The following is an 11,714-nucleotide window of genomic DNA, read 5'->3' as shown; positions in this document are numbered from 1 at the left end:
CATTAATGGTTTGTGGATAGGCTGAAGCAGGAAGGTAAGAGTTCAGCTCATTAATGGTTTGTGGATAGGCTGAGGCAGGAAGGTAAGAGTTCAGCTCATTAATGGTTTGTGGATAGGCTGAGGCAGGAAGGTAAGAGTTCAGCTCATTAATGGTTTGTGGATAGGCTGAGGCAGGAAGGTAAGAGTTCAGCTCATTAATGGTTTGTGGATAGGCTGAGGCAGAAGGTAAGAGTTCAGCTCATTAATGGTTTGTGGATAGGCTGAGGCAGGAAGGTAAGAGTTCAGCTCATTAATGGTTTGTGGATAGGCTGAGGCAGGAAGGTAAGAGTTCAGCTCATTAATGGTTTGTGGATAGGCTGAGGCAGGAAGGTAAGAGTTCAGCTCATTAATGGTTTGTGGATAGGCTGAGGCAGGAAGGTAAGAGTTCAGCTCATTAATGGTTTGTGGATAGGCTGAGGCAGGAAGGTAAGAGTTCAGCTCATTAATGGTTTGTGGATAGGCTGAGGCAGGAAGGTAAGAGTTCAGCTCATTAATGGTTTGTGGATAGGCTGAGGCAGGAAGGTAAGAGTTCAGCTCATTAATGGTTTGTGGATAGGCTGAGGCAGGAAGGTAAGAGTTCAGCTCATTAATGGTTTGTGGATAGGCTGAGGCAGGAAGGTAAGAGTTCAGCTCATTAATGGTTTGGAAGGCTGAGGCAGGAAGGTAAGAGTTCAGCTCATTAATGGTTTGTGGATAGGCTGAAGCAGGAAGGTAAGAGTTCAGCTCATTAATGGTTTGTGGATAGGCTGAGGCAGGAAGGTAAGAGTTCAGCTCATTAATGGTTTGTGGATAGGCTGAGGCAGGAAGGTAAGAGTTCAGCTCATTAATGGTTTGTGGATAGGCTGAAGCAGGAAGGTAAGAGTTCAGCTCATTAATGGTTTGTGGATAGGCTGAAGCAGGAAGGTAAGAGTTCAGCTCATTAATGGTTTGTGGATAGGCTGAGGCAGGAAGGTAAGAGTTCAGCTCATTAATGGTTTGTGGATAGGCTGAAGCAGGAAGGTAAGAGTTCAGCTCATTAATGGTTTGTGGATAGGCTGACAGGAAGGTAAGAGTTCAGCTCATTAATGGTTTGTGGATAGGCTGAGGCAGGAAGGTAAGAGTTCAGCTCATTAATGGTTTGTGGATAGGCTGAAGCAGGAAGGTAAGAGTTCAGCTCATTAATGGTTTGTGGATAGGCTGAGGCAGGAAGGTAAGAGTTCAGCTCATTAATGGTTTGTGGATAGGCTGAAGCAGGAAGGTAAGAGTTCAGCTCATTAATCCCTCACAGCTCTCTCTGCAGCATGGCCACATCCTTGTGGGTTCTGTCTTGTGTGTCAAGTTTCGTCTCGCAAAGATGAGGTTTGTCTTGTGATGAAAACAGTGAAACACAAAACTCAGCAGTACAGTGGCCAGTCTCCCTCTAAACACAGTCTCTCCCTCCTCCTGTCCTCTCCCCTCCCCTCCCTCCATCTCCTCTCCCCTCACCTCCCCTCATCTCCCTCTTCTCTCCCCTCTCCTCCTCTCCCCTCCCTCTCCTCCTCTCCCCATGTCTGTATAAGCTGCTGGCTGGTTTTTAAGATAAGTCTGCGTTTGCTCTCTGCACCTTCGCGTACAGCGCTGGGAAGCAGGCGCCAGTCATCCTGTTCAGAGGGAAGACCTATTGATTATCCATTATTGATTGATTGATTTGTTTGCACAGAACGCCAGGGTGAGAACATTTGAGGGTTTCCTCTCACACACTCACACATCTGTGTGTGTATCTTAACCAGCACCCTGTCTGTGTGGGATGGGTTATTTTCTCAGATCTCTGTTTTAGGGTTAAATAGTTGAACCAAGGGGACCCCGTGATTTTGGCTGGGATCCCTGCTTTCAGCCGGATGGTTATGAAAAGACGTGAGTATCTTCAGAGGAACACGAATTCCTGCCTGCCCGGTCTCAGAAATGGGACTTGCAGTTCCTCTTAACTGCCCCCAGATGGCAGTGTAAGTAAAGAAAGGACAGCAGCTCTGCTGCCTGCTTTGAGTCCCGCACAAGCCCAGTGAAGAGGACTGCAGTGCAGTGATTCTCACAGCAGAAGGGTTCTGGTTCTGCAAAAACATGATTGTTGAAACTCCTCCTGGCACCTACCTGGTCATTTCAATAAAATACCTGAACAAGGTGAGAGAGTTCTGAAAGCCAGCGCTGGTGCAGCAGGGCTAGTGTGAGTTTCAAGCGATTTCTCTTGCTCTCGTTCTGAAAGCCAGCGCTGGTGCAGCAGTGCTAGTGTGAGTTTCAAGCGTTTTCTCTCGCTCTCGTTCTGAAAGCCAGCGCTGGTGCAGCAGGGCTAGTGTGAGTTTCAAGCGCTTTCTCTCGCTCTCGTTCTGAAAGCCAGCGCTGGTGCAGCAGGGCTAGTGTGAGTTTCAAGCGCTTTCTCTCGCTCTCGTTCTGAAAGCCAGCGCTGGTGCAGCAGGGCTAGTGTGAGTTTCAAGCGCTTTCTCTCTCTCTCTCTCTCTTTCTGAAAGCCAGCGCTGGTGCAGCAGGGCTAGTGTGAGTTTCAAGCGCTTTCTCTCTCTCTCGTTCTGAAAGCCAGTGCTGGTGCAGCAGGGCTAGTGTGAGTTTCAAGCGCTTTCTCTCTCTCTCTTTCTGAAAGCCAGCGCTGGTGCAGCAGGGCTAGTGTGAGTTTCAAGCGCTTTCTCTCTCTCTCGTTCTGAAAGCCAGCGCTGGTGCAGCAGGGCTAGTGTGAGTTTCAAGCGCTTTCTCTCACTCTTGTTCTGAAAGCCAGCGCTGGTGCAGCAGTGCTAGTGTGAGTTTCAAGCGCTTTCTCTCTCTCTCGTTCTGAAAGCCAGCGCTGGTGCAGCAGTGCTAGTGTGAGTTTCAAGCGCTTTCTCTCGCTCTCGTTCTGAAAGCCAGCGCTGGTGCAGCAGTGCTAGTGTGAGTTTCAAGCGCTTTCTCTCTCTCTCGTTCTGAAAGCCAGCGCTGGTGCAGCAGGGCTAGTGTGAGTTTCAAGCGCTTTCTCTCTCTCTCTCTTCTCTCTCTCTCTCTCTTCTGAAAGCCAGCGCTGGTGCAGCAGGGCTAGTGTGAGTTTCAAGCGCTTTCTCTCTCTCTCGTTCTGAAAGCCAGCGCTGGTGCAGCAGGGCTAGTGTGAGTTTCAAGCGCTTTCTCTCTCTCTCTTTCTGAAAGCCAGCGCTGGTGCAGCAGGGCTAGTGTGAGTTTCAAGCGCTTTCTCTCTCTCTCTCGTTCTGAAAGCCAGTGCTGGTGCAGCAGGGCTAGAGTGAGTTTCAAGCGCTTTCTCTCTCTCTCTCTTCTGAAAGCCAGCGCTGGTGCAGCAGGGCTAGTGTGAGTTTCAAGCGCTTTCTCTCTCTCTCTCTTCTGAAAGCCAGCGCTGGTGCAGCAGGGCTAGTGTGAGTTTCAAGCGCTTTCTCTCTCTCTCTCTTCTGAAAGCCAGCGCTGGTGCAGCAGGGCTAGTGTGAGTTTCAAGCGCTTTCTCTCTCTCTCTTTCTGAAAGCCAGCGCTGGTGCAGCAGGGCTAGTGTGAGTTTCAAGCGCTTTCTCTCTCTCTCTCTTCTGAAAGCCAGCGCTGGTGCAGCAGGGCTAGTGTGAGTTTCAAGCGCTTTCTCTCACTCTTGTTCTGAAAGCCAGCGCTGGTGCAGCAGGGCTAGTGTGAGTTTCAAGCGCTTTCTCTCTCTCTCGTTCTGAAAGCCAGCGCTGGTGCAGCAGGGCTAGTGTGAGTTTCAAGCGCTTTCTCTCTCTCTCGTTCTGAAAGCCAGCGCTGGTGCAGCAGGGCTAGTGTGAGTTTCAAGCGCTTTCTCTCTCTCTCTCTCTCGTTCTGAAAGCCAGCGCTGGTGCAGCAGGGCTAGTGTGGGTTTCAAGCGCTTTCTCTCTCTCTTTCTGAAAGCCAGCGCTGGTGCAGCAGGGCTAGTGTGAGTTTCAAGCGCTTTCTCTCTCTCTGTCTCTCGTTCTGAAAGCCAGCGCTGGTGCAGCAGGGCTAGTGTGAGTTTCAAGCACTTTCTTTCTTTCTTTCTTTTTCCCCCTCTCTTCCTCCCCAGGTATGCAGAGCTGCCCAAGTATGTAAAGAACAGCATCTCTCATCGCTACAGAGCCGCTAGGGCTGACAGCTTCATTCAGCAATGTGACGACCCGGACAGCGGCTCCCAGAGCAGCCAGACCTGGAGGCAGCAGCTCCTGGCGGATACACTTTCTCTCCTCCCGGGTTTTCACTTGGGTGCATCAAGCTGCTTTCTGAAACACCCTTAACCCACTCATGCATGGCGACCTCATGTAGGGACGGATACAAACTCTCTTCTAGTCTTTATATGAGGAGACGTGGAAGAAGCAAGTGCATGATGACCGGATGCCATCCCCACCCCATATAAAGCAATGGGAAAAATTGAAATGTCAATGAAAAACGTATTGATTGTGGGTCCAAACCTTTGTGCATGAAAGGGTTAAAGATAGTGAAACACTGAAGGTGTTTTTTTCCACATGACCCAGAGGACAGTGGACCATTGTGGGTGCGGTTCCTGACAGCCTGGGAATGCATCCAATCCAGTCAGCTTGTAAAATGTGATACTGCACAAATAAAACCTGCCTCCTTTTATACTGTGCTGGAGTTCTGTACACGCACACGCACACACATACACACACACGCACGCACACACACACACATACACGCACGCACAGACACGTGCACGGACACACACACGCGCACACACACGGAGTCAATTCCTTTTTTCAATTCCAATTCTATTTGCAACACAGGCTTTATTGAGCAATCATTCAAACAACTTGTCAAACATGCAAGCAACTTGCACAAGACATGGAACTGCAGTGCAAACTTCAAACCTGGGAGACCTTTCTTTACTACAATGGCACCAACCCAGCCCCCTCTGCTGTACTGCTATAGCAGTCGGGCTGCCACTCAGTGCCATTCGCATTAGGTCAGGCTGTTCTTTATCATTCAGCAGCAGTGTGGCTCTCTGTCTCTGTAACCATCAGACCGTCAGTCTTGAATGAGTGAATATCAGTATGTGTTTGCTCTTCTGTAACTGCCACTCAGTACACTGCAGGGATAGAAATAAGACTCCTATTGCATAGCCATTTCACCCATTCCAGGTTTTACTGTGAGCTTGATTAGCCACAATGGATAGGTTACAAGCTCATGTGAGTCTTATTAGACTCATAGTGAAACCAGGAATGGATCAAGCCGCTGTGCAGTGGGAGTCTTATTTCCATCCCTGCAGTGTACGTGTTGTGTGCGTGCGAGTGCTCTGTCTCACACCCAACTAGCGAGGTCTCTGTTTGAGGAGGGAACAAATGAAGCTGCTGCAGCCTGGGGGTAAGAGCCTTCTCTCAGTGTAACCTGGTGAGTCACAGGTACAGACTGTCAGGTATGAAAGATCAGAGACACATGCAATTAGAGTGGCTGTGTTTATCTGGCTCTCCCGCAGGGTCCCAGCCCCTCTAGAGGGGGCAGCGCTGCCGAAACAGCTTCACTTCACCTTGATCCTTCCAGGTCTAGGTCCTCAAAGCTGTTCACTCCCATTGCGCAATTCTATCTGGACAGAAAAACAAAACCCCATTCACATTCTGAAAGTAAAAATAAACAGCTATCTACAAGCTCCTTCAAAGTTCAAAGCCTCAGTTTTTCTGTGGAAAGGCTGCCGTCACACAGTTCCAGGGTGGAGACGTGCAGCAGCAGGGCCAGTGCGTGCCAGGTTGGTAAGACCTGGGCCCCTGCCACACGCTCCCTCGTTTGACTGCCAGCTGCTTCGTGATTCAGACGGGGGTCGGCTCAGATTCCTCACATTCATTATCATCAGTTGTAATCTCAGTCAGGCTGTCCGTGCCAACAGCTACAAAAACAAGACAAGCATCACTCCTGAACCGCTAATCAGACAGCAGGGCCAGCCCGAGCACTTTAAAAACAAGAGGGCCACCCGTCTCTCAACACCTTCCAGCTGCACCTTCCTCAGAGGGACTTGCTGCCCTGCCTGCGTGTGCACAGATAACTTCTAACTATTCCAGGGAAAAAAAATGATCTGAAAAAATTCCCCAACGCTGTCTGTAGGGAAGCATTTCAGTGTTGCACAGACTTCATCCCAGTCTGCTTTGAGGAGCCTTTTTGATGGGAGAGTTTGGTTCTCATTTAGGGCCATCATAAACTTTCTAATAACTTACTGATAGTTTTTGGAAACATTTTTAATCACAGCGCTGTAATGAGTGTTTAGATCAGTACTTATTACTGAGGTGCTGGTAATGACAGCGCTGGAGAGCTGAGAGGAGTGTTTTAATCACTTTTCAAGGTGCAGGGCAACAGTACTGGAGAGCTGAGAATGATGAATGCCTTATGAATGCTAAGGCTTGGTTGTAATTGATTGCGGATATATCTGCTCTGTGAGCCTGTTCTAGTAAATCCGCTGAATTTGTATTTTGCTTGGTTGATTTGGGGGTTGGTTTGGTTTGGTTGATTTGGGGTTTTGTTTGGTTGATTTGGGGTTTGGTTTGGTTGATTTGGGGTTTGTTTGGTTAATTTGGGGGTTGTTTGGTTGATTTTGGGGTTGCTTGGTTGATTTTGGATTTGTTTGTTTGATTTGGCGTTTGCTTGGTTGATTTGAGGTTTGGTTGATTTGGAGTTTGGTTGATTTTGGGGTTGTTTGGTTGATTTTGGGGTTGCTTGGTTGATTGTGGGTTTGTTTGTTTGATTTGGCGTTTGCTTGGTTGATTTGAGGTTTGGTTGATTTGAGTTTTGGTTGATTTAGGGGTTGTTTGGTTGATTTTGGGGTTGTTTGGTTGATTTTGGGGTTGTTTGGTTGATTTTGGGGTTGCTTGGTTGATTTGGGGGTTGTTTGGTTGATTTAGGGGTTGCTTGGTTGATTTGGGGTTTGTTTGATTTGGGGTTTGTTTGGTTGATTTGGGGTTTGCTTGGTTGATTTGTCTTGGTTTGGTCTTGTTTTGTTCTTCATTAAGTGGTTATTTAAAGTAAAACTGTTCAAACAAAGAGACCTTCTGGAACTACTTGTATTTTATTTTCCCTTTTTTTATTTTTTGGCAGCAGCTCCCAGCATCCAGCTCTGACATTCCACTCGCTCGCTACAAAGCCATCAGGTATTTAGTTGTCCCCGGGAGCAGTGAGTCATTTTCCACTGAGGCTGGGAAACGAGGAGAGCAGAGTAAACACACAGCTGCAGACACCGAGTACAGCAGAGCCAGTCACGAACTCACAACCACATTACAGCACAGTAAACTTCACATCACAGTTACACAGATCTCCCCTTTCACCAGTCCCATTGCCACTGTCCACTGTTGGCTTGGTCGCCAATGAAAGAAACACAAAGAGCTGCCGGGAATGATGTCAGAATCATTAAAATCTGTTTGAAAGATCAGTGTGTACTGTGGAAGCACCACGACCTGATTCTGCTCCATTGGCATTCAATCTGAGAGTATGAGGGGTCATTCTACGTAGTCCTGGATTGTGTATCTCTGAAGGACTGAAAAGCTGGGCTGTATAAATGTACGGTTTTATAGTCTTTTTTATAAGCAGCAGAAACAACAATAGGGAATGACAGTGAAGCCACTTTATAGGGTATTAATCTGTTAAGAAATATATAAACGGATCATCTCATAATGTTTCATTTTGAGGGGTTAGTGCAGCTCCCAGGGAGCCAGTGAATTCTGGAATTGTCCAGGAAACAGCACTTTAGTTCTTGGACAACTTTGTTTCCAAAGTAATTTGTTAAAGCTGAAAGCCTGGAGCGAGAGGAATATGTGCAACTCATTACAGCCGCTCTGGAGTCTGGAACCGTGCACTACTCCCATGCCTGGTCTGCACAAGCACTTGTGAAATGAGAAAAGCAACTTTATTTGTGTAACAAGATTCTGTTCGTTGTACAAAACACGGTGGCGTGTGACGCAGGAATTAAAAATAATAAGATGCAGGGGTGGCTTTGCATTGGATCACATGTCATACAGGAAAGAACAGCAGCCCTCGAAACAAACCCTCCTGCCATACATCAAGCACTGCAGCCCGGGGGCTCCAGACACAGCTTCCAGTGACCCTTTCTCCAGTACTGCTGTCCCCTCCCCTTTCTCAGGGTGTTCAATCACTCTGGCTGGTATCTGGGGAGAGATCCCTTTCTCAGGGTGTTCAATCACTCTGGCTGGTATCTGGGGAGTGATTCCTTTCTCAGGGTGTTCAATCACTCTGGCTGGTATCTGGGGAGCGATCCCTTTCTCAGGGTGTTCAATCACTCTGGCTGGTATCTGGGGAGTGATCCCTTTCTCAGGGTGTTCAATCACTCTGGCTGGTATCTGGGAGCGATCCCTTTCTCAGGGTGTTCAATCACTCTGGCTGGTATCTGGGGAGTGATCCCTTTCTCAGGGTGTTCAATTACTCTGGCTGGTATCTGGGAGCGATCCCTTTCTCAGGGTGTTCAATCACTCTGGCTGGTATCTGGGGAGTGATCCCTTTCTCAGGGTGTTCAATCACTCTGGCTGGTATCTGGGAGCGATTCCTTTCTCAGGGTGTTCAATCACTGGCTGGTATCTGGGAGCGATCCCTTTCTCAGGGTGTTCAATCACTCTGGCTGGTATCTGGGGAGTGATCCCTTTCTCAGGGTGTTCAATCACTCTGGCTGGTATCTGGGAGCGATCCCTTTCTCAGGGTGTTCAATCACTGGCTGGTATCTGGGGAGTGATTCCTTTCTCAGGGTGTTCAATCACTCTGGCTAGTATCTGGGAGTGATCCCTTTCTCAGGGTGTTCAATCACTGGCTGGTATCTGGGGAGTGATTCCTTTCTCAGGGTGTTCAATCACTCTGGCTGGTATCTGGGGAGTGATTCCTTTCTCAGGGTGTTCAATCACTGGCTGGTATCTGGGGAGTGATCCCTTTCTCAGGGTGTTCAATCACTGGCTGGTATCTGGGGAGTGATCCCTTTTTCAGGGTGTTCAATCACTGGCTGGTATCTGGGGAGTGATTCCTTTCTCAGGGTGTTCAATCACTCTGGCTGGTATCTGGGGAGTGATTCCTTTCTCAGGGTGTTCAATCACTCTGGCTGGTATCTGGGGAGCGATCCCTTTCTCAGGGTGTTCAATCACTCTGGCTAGTATCTGGGAGTGATCCCTTTCTCAGGGTGTTCAATCACTCTGGCTGGTATCTGGGAGTGATCCCTTTCTCAGGGTGTTCAATCACTGGCTGGTATCTGGGGAGTGATTCCTTTCTCAGGGTGTTCAATCACTCTGGCTGGTATCTGGGGAGTGATCCCTTTCTCAGGGTGTTCAATCACTGGCTGGTATCTGGGGAGTGATTCCTTTCTCAGGGTGTTCAATCACTGGCTGGTATCTGGGGAGTGATTCCTTTCTCAGGGTGTTCAATCACTGGCTGGTATCTGGGGAGTGATTCCTTTCTCAGGGTGTTCAATCACTGGCTGGTATCTGGGGAGTGATTCCTTTCTCAGGGTGTTCAATCACTGGCTGGTATCTGGGGAGTGATTCCTTTCTCAGGGTGTTCAATCACTGGCTGGTATCTGGGGAGTGATTCCTTTCTCAGGGTGTTCAATCACTGGCTGGTATCTGGGGAGTGATTCCTTTCTCAGGGTGTTCAATCATCTGGGGAGTGATTCTGGGTGTTCAATCACTCTGGCTAGTATCTGGGAGTGATCCCTTTCTCAGGGTGTTCAATCACTGGCTGGTATCTGGGGAGTGATTCCTTTCTCAGGGTGTTCAATCACTGGCTGGTATCTGGGGAGTGATTCCTTTCTCAGGGTGTTCAATCACTCTGGCTGGTATCTGGGGAGTGATCCCTTTCTCAGGGTGTTCAATCACTGGCTGGTATCTGGGGAGTGATCCCTTTCTCAGGGTGTTCAATCACTCTGGCTGGTATCTGGGGAGTGATTCCTTTCTCAGGGTGTTCAATCACTGGCTGGTATCTGGGGAGTGATTCCTTTCTCAGGGTGTTCAATCACTGGCTGGTATCTGGGGAGTGATTCCTTTCTCAGGGTGTTCAATCACTGGCTGGTATCTGGGGAGTGATTCCTTTCTCAGGGTGTTCAATCACTCTGGCTGGTATCTGGGGAGTGATCCCTTTCTCAGGGTGTTCAATCACTGGCTGGTATCTGGGGAGTGATCCCTTTCTCAGGGTGTTCAATCACTCTGGCTGGTATCTGGGGAGTGATTCCTTTCTCAGGGTGTTCAATCACTGGCTGGTATCTGGGGAGTGATCCCTTTCTCAGGGTGTTCAATCACTCTGGCTGGTATCTGGGGAGTGATTCCTTTCTCAGGGTGTTCAATCACTGGCTGGTATCTGGGGAGTGATCCCTTTCTCAGGGTGTTCAATCACTCTGGCTGGTATCTGGGAACGATCCCTTTCTCAGGGTGTTCAATCACTGGCTGGTATCTGGGGAGTGATCACCCCCTGAAGATCAACATGACTGAGTTTCTCTTTTTGAAAACAAACAGTGAAGGTACTTGCAGGCCTTTGATGCCATGGTAACTAAACTCGCTTATTTCTATTTAAATCTGTTAATGTGTTTGTGATGCCATTTACTACATAGTTAATGCTGTAACAGTCTACTATTCCCTTCTCTTTAACTCTTCAGGCATTGTGGTACTGAGCCTATTTATCCATTTCTTTTCCTCAATGATTCTGTATTGAATCCTGACATTAATTCATGTATTTCACTTTTACTCAAAAACTGAATTTTCCAGAGGCTGTTGTTTTTGGCCTCTCTACTAATTCACAGAGGAACTTTCACATCCAGGGCTTTCATAGGCTCAATCAATCAGCACTGACAACCAGGGCTTTCACACAGTCAATCAATCAATCAGCACTGACAACCAGGGCTTTCACACAGTCAATCAATCAGCACTGACAACCAGGGCTTTCACACAGTCAATCAATCAATCAGCACTGACAACTAGGGCTTTCACACAGTCAATCAATCAATCAGCACTGACAACCAGGGCTTTCACACAGTCAATCAATCAATCAGCACTGACAACCAGGGCTTTCACACAGTCAATCAATCAATCAGTACTGACAACCAGGGCTTTCACACAGTCAATCAATCAGCACTGACAACCAGGGCTTTCACACAGTCAATCAATCAATCAGTACTGACAACCAGGGCTTTCACACAGTCAATCAATCAATCAGCACTGACAACCAGGGCTTTCACACAGTCAATCAATCAATCAGCACTGACAACCAGGGCTTTCACACAGTCAATCAATCAATCAGTACTGACAACCAGGGCTTTCACACAGTCAATCAATCAATCAGCACTGACAACCAGGGCTTTCACACAGTCAATCAATCAATCAACACCGACAACCAGGGCTTTCACACAGTCAATCAATCAGCACTGACAACCAGGGCTTTCACACAGTCAATCAATCAATCAGCACTGACAACCAGACCTCCTCTTAGGTCGGCCAGGGTGTCCTCGGGTCACCGCGCTCCAGCGGCCCCTGTGGTCTGGCCGGGAGCCTGTGGGCTTGCCTGTCAGCTGCCCAGAGCTGCACTGTCCTCCAACGCTGCAGCTCTGAGGTGGCTGCATGGTAAGTCTGCAGTGTGTAAAGAAGTTCCCGGCTGACGGCACACACTTGGGAGGACAGCGTGTGATCGTCTTCGCTGCTCCCGAGAAAGCACGGGGGTGGTAGCGGTGAGCTGAGCCTAAATAATAAGTGGATACTCTAAATTGAGAGAAAATAATAAAAAAATAA

General features: G+C 48.3%; 1 long non-coding RNA gene across 1 annotated transcript; it reads left to right on the top strand.

Moving 5' to 3' along the window:
- The first annotated feature begins 1,223 nt into the window (after window positions 1-1,223).
- On the top strand, window positions 1,224-4,593 carry LOC121326443. The gene is made up of 2 exons (XR_005951485.1): window positions 1,224-1,911; window positions 4,043-4,593. It is a non-coding gene; the product is annotated as an uncharacterized LOC121326443 (long non-coding RNA).
- The last annotated feature ends 7,121 nt before the right edge of the window (window positions 4,594-11,714 follow it).

The sequence above is a fragment of the Polyodon spathula genome, chromosome 14 (genome assembly GCF_017654505.1).
Source record: "Polyodon spathula isolate WHYD16114869_AA chromosome 14, ASM1765450v1, whole genome shotgun sequence".
In the NCBI taxonomy this organism is placed as follows: Eukaryota; Metazoa; Chordata; class Actinopteri; order Acipenseriformes; family Polyodontidae; genus Polyodon; species Polyodon spathula.
Note: the sequence above shows the minus strand (reverse complement) of the source record. Positions and strands in the feature narration are given on the sequence as shown.